The following is a 5,000-nucleotide window of genomic DNA, read 5'->3' as shown; positions in this document are numbered from 1 at the left end:
TAGTTATTATTATGATTACTAGCTAAGCTACAACCCTATTTGGAAAAGCGGGATGCTGTAAGCCCAAGATCTCCAACAGGGAAAAAAAGCCCAGTGAGGAAAGAATATGAGATGAATGAAATATATTAGAAGTAATGAATCAAAGTATTTCAAGATCAGTAACAACAAAAACATATCTTTCATATATAAACTATAAAAATAGACTTATGTCAGCCTGTGCAATATAAAAACATTTGCTGCATTTTGAACTTTCGAAGTTCCACTGATTCAACTACCCGATTAGGATCATTCCAAAATTTGATCCCAGCTGGAATAAAACTTCTAAAATGCTGTGTAGTATTGAGCCTCACAATGGAGAAAGTCTGACTATTGAAATAAACTGCATGCCTAGTATTACGAACATGATAGAATTGTCTGGGAAGATCTGAATGTAAAGGATGGTTAGAATTATGAAAAATCTCATGAAATATGCATATCAAACTAATTGAACAATTGTACTTTGAGACGATTTAAAGATCAGGAATAAGAAATGTAAGAGAGCGCAAGTTCCTTTCCAACAAATTAAGATGAGAATCGGCTGCTGATTACAACAGTGGCCTATTAAAGCTAAGATAATAATTATATATTTACAGTGATTAAAGTTCTCAGAACTGGATACCCAATATATTTCGAGTCATTTGCTACAACAGCATGCAACCACCGAATCGAGCGATTGGCGACAAGACTATTTACGGAGTTTTTAAGTTTTTGCAAACGACATGCATCTATACTGAAGGTTCTTGAGCCTTTCACATATGCTTCCCTAAGATCGGTGCTACTATAGTGTGAGGTCTACCGCCTTATGTCGCCTACCCAGGTTGAGGGTGAGGTCTACCGCGTGACCAGCGTCCTACAGCTCCTAAATCAGTTTTTCCCTCAGCCTAAAAGAGATATCATCGATTGAGGGTACTAAAAATGTTGCTGAAGGAGTTTTATAGAAGAGTCATTCTGACAGAAGAAACAGCACTCGCCTTTTTAAGAGAGCCACAATCTCTTAGATACAGTTCAAGAAGCAGATCTATTTGTGTCATTCCTAGAAGTTGTACGAAGTGTGTATCACTAGAATAAATGTATGGAAATATATGATAACCTGTTTGATGTATGAAGAGTGTATCGCTAGAGTAAATGTATGGAATTATATGATAACCTGTTTGATGCATGAAGAGTGTATCGCTAAAATAAAAGTATGGAAATATATAATAGCATATTTGATGTACGAAGAGTATCTCCAGAATAAATGTATGGAAATATATGATAACATGTTTATTTTTACCTTGACATCCTCTGTTAACACCTTTTTTAATGTAATTAGAAATCCAATGATCTATTTAAGTCATTTCTAAGATATGTTTAAATTAAGTGTTTATTGCTTAAACAAATATATGAAATGTGTTTTATCTATGAGGGACGAATAATTCAGCAGTAAACCTCACGCTATAGTACTAACGGCAGGTAGATCTCACGCTATAGTGTGGTAGACCTCACGCAATAGTAGCACCCTAAGATCTTTCAATAAATTCCCAGTGTATATAAAAAGGGATGTTGATATGAAGTCCTTCCAGAAGTTTATTACTTTCTTGAAATACAGTATTACGCTTTCAAATATTTCCGCTTCGAGAACATACGTGGCAATCAAAACTTTCAGGTCCTACATCGTACGGAAGCTTTTAGTTCCGAGTGAACCAGATAAGCAGTGAAGTTACTAAAGGAACGGGGGGTTACTAGTGATATTTTCGACCGAATTGGCAATTATTTCGATAACCGCTAGATGTGCGTTTTCCCAGCCTTGCATGTTGCATTTATTTGTCAAAAAAGCAAGTTTCTGGGCAAAGACAAAAGGCAATAATTTATTATCGACTTATGTGGATTTATTAAAAAAAATGTCCAAGTTGGTATGTATGCAATATAGGTTAATATGGAATAAAAAATATATATGGAAGCGCTATTAACCTTCGAAAAATTTGTGAACCGAATACTACAAGTCTTCCTTTGCTAATTACAAAAGGACCATTGATGTCCTTACAAGTTACGTCGTTATCGTTAACAAAGAGAATGTAGATTTTCCCATTCTCTCTGTCCATAGATATTTTGCTCGACTATATTTAAAACAAAACAGCGACAGAAAAATATGTCGAGGAAACTGCTGCCAGTAGCACCGAAGAACACTAGCATTGTGATCAGTAACACCCCCTCTCCCCCCATAATTTGCTTGAGAAACTGCCAGTAATCGTCAGAAAAAATGCTAAGCGTGAAACTGCCATTTAAAATTTTCCCTTCCAGCCAACTACTTGTGAATTTTGGTACACCATTGAATAACATTGAACGTCTTCAATGAGATCGTAGTTCTGGAGCAAGCACGCACCTAGCAATCAAGACTAATCTAAAAAATTGTAGGTTATTCATGAAAAATAAACGTACGGTTGTTCATGGCGCCAGTGTCGTTAGAATTTGCTGCTACTCTTATCCATTTCCCGTTTTCCCAAGAGTCGTCTAGCAAGGTCCTCTTTTTTTTCAAAAAATTTATTGGTAAATGTTCACCAAATTCCATTGACTAACCAGGGTTAAATTGTCAATATCGCCGTATTTGATTTAATAAAAAAAAAAAAAAATAAGTTACCGTTACCATACAATAACAAAATTCTTTTATTAAAGATATAAAGGTCGCTTACTAATGAATTGCAGAGACAAGGAACAGGAAAATACTCCATAGACTGACCTATATACATATGATTAGTGCCTAAGCCTCTCTCCATCAAGCTGAGACTAGGGAGGGCCAGGCAATAGCAGCTGCTGACTCAGCTGGTAGGCCTTTAGGCTCCCCCAAATCCCGGATCCTCAGCTCACAAGGAAGGTGAGGTTTCAGACTCCAATACTGTCGAGCTTGAAATGGTCTAACTCCCGTCTAACAGAATGCAAGACAGGGAAGTTAATTATCCACCACAACTAAATAAAGTTATAATTTTACTGATACTAAAACATTAATCATTGTTATCATCATTATTACTTGCTAAGCTACAACTAGTTGGAAAAGTAGAATGTTATAAACCCAAGGGCTTCAACAGGGAAAATAGCCCAGTAAGGAAAGGAAATAAAGAAACTAAAAGAGAAGTGATTAGAATAAAATATTTTAAGAACAGTAACAATTATACGAAATGCGGGTAATCAATTTATTTCCATATACAAAGCTTTGCCCTATTTTAAAGTCAGCCTCTGTACTGTACCTTTTCAATCACTCAAACGCTTCCAAACATGACAAAACCATATTCGTTCGTCTCATGGTCACCAGCTAAAGTTCGTCAGACTTTGCTATCATTTCAAAATGATTGAAAGATTGAAATAGTAGCGAACAGATGACAATAATTATCATCCTTACGAATGTCTTAGGAGTATGAGGATCACAATTTAGGATGATATGAGCAGCCCTTCTCATTTGCCTCAGGTATTCATAGATATATTTTTATCACACCTTTCTCTTCCCTGTACCTTCTTTTACTAATGTAAGTTATGTATTAAAGTTACTACACTATCTTTACAGGTTTCATCAACATAATTAACAACATCGCCATTTGTGATAAGAATCGTATCAGCATTTTTAGTGTCCAAATTTATTATTAACTTCCCTTTTCTTCAAGCGATTTTTCTTTGAGCTTGTGAAGACCTTTCTACCAACATGTTCATTTCTTTTACTTATTGACAAAAATTGCAGAACCCACTTCAATAGCAGATATCTCCTTCATATCTAGATCCAGCAATTCAATCTTTTCCGACATATTATCAATTTCAGAGTCAACTTCCATCAACGCAAAATGTTTTGTCAATGCCCTAGGGAAAGGTTGCCAAGTTGACCAAATGCTCTAATTCAGCAATTATTCCCATTACTCTTAGCAATCGTAGAGTCGTATTCTGTTCAGAGTTAACGTTACTGCTCATTTCCTGTTATTTTAGATTATTATTTGCTTGCTTTCAAACACATATATCAAATTTGCAGCATCAATATATTCATTAAAATCTAATTTACTCTCTATCATCTAGAATCACATTCAGGACACTACTTTTCACATTGTCATACAGCGATATCTTTATATTTACCCTTCTACAGATCCAACTACGGAACAGATACTCTTCCCATTATCCAGCCATATTTCAGGAGCATTGACCCTTATAGTTCTTATAACGATGGCTTTATATATACAAAAAAATAATATAACTAATTAAAATTGTTTTGGTTCAATTAAAACGAGAACCACTCTGCTAACAAATCTGTACTTACTGCAGCTCACTCCTTTTATTAATACAAAATAACAAAAGTGCCGGGAACAATCATATATAAAATTATGATTATATCCCCCCCCCCCATCTTTATAAACACAAATCAAATTAATATGTTCTGTGTAAGGATAAATCTCAGTCTGCATAAAACATGCATACGTGAAAATAGTAATGAGGACTTCAAAGCAAATGACGTTAAATGTTTTAAACAATTAGCGGTTTAGTCATTCTCTAAAGGGAAAAATTTTTTTTTTTTAGTTTTTCAAACTACGCTACTCATCTGAATTTACGAAGTTTTACTTTTGAACTACGTACCTTCAATAAATAACGAAAAAGCAAGAATATGATTATAAAAAGGAATTAACATCGATATGCCGAGACGAACGAGTAAATAGATTGTTTGGAGTTTTAGTTTCCTTCTGCTTTTCGACAATTTGGCTATGTTATTGTTCTATTTATCATTCAAATTGTGATTGCTCATTTACATGTGCATTTTTAAGAAGAGAGAGCGAGAGAGAGAGAGAGAGAGAGAGAGAGAGAGAGAGAGAGAGAGAGAGAGAGAGAGAGAGAGAGAGAGAGAGAGCGCATAAATGGCAAATTACTGTAGTATATTAAGGTACTTACACACTCCAAAACAAAGGTAACTTCCACAAACTTACCCGTGTCCATGTGCAATAGACTACGGCCTGTCT

At 35.0% G+C, this 5,000-nt stretch overlaps 1 protein-coding gene across 1 annotated transcript in view; it reads right to left on the bottom strand.

The window, feature by feature from the left end:
* LOC137650025 (insulin-like growth factor 1 receptor) overlaps positions 1–5,000 on the bottom strand; it is a 365,519-nt gene that overhangs the window by 360,330 nt on the left and 189 nt on the right. The window contains exon 1 of the mRNA XM_068383040.1: positions 4,968–5,000. This exon is cut by the window's right edge and continues 189 nt beyond it. The gene's annotated coding sequence lies outside the window, so the exon portion shown is untranslated. The remainder of the gene's footprint in view (positions 1–4,967) is intronic.

The sequence above is a fragment of the Palaemon carinicauda genome, chromosome 11, assembly GCF_036898095.1.
Source record: "Palaemon carinicauda isolate YSFRI2023 chromosome 11, ASM3689809v2, whole genome shotgun sequence".
In the NCBI taxonomy this organism is placed as follows: domain Eukaryota; kingdom Metazoa; phylum Arthropoda; class Malacostraca; order Decapoda; family Palaemonidae; genus Palaemon; species Palaemon carinicauda.
The sequence above is the reverse complement of the archived record's forward strand: the minus strand, read 5'-3'. Positions and strand labels throughout refer to the sequence as shown.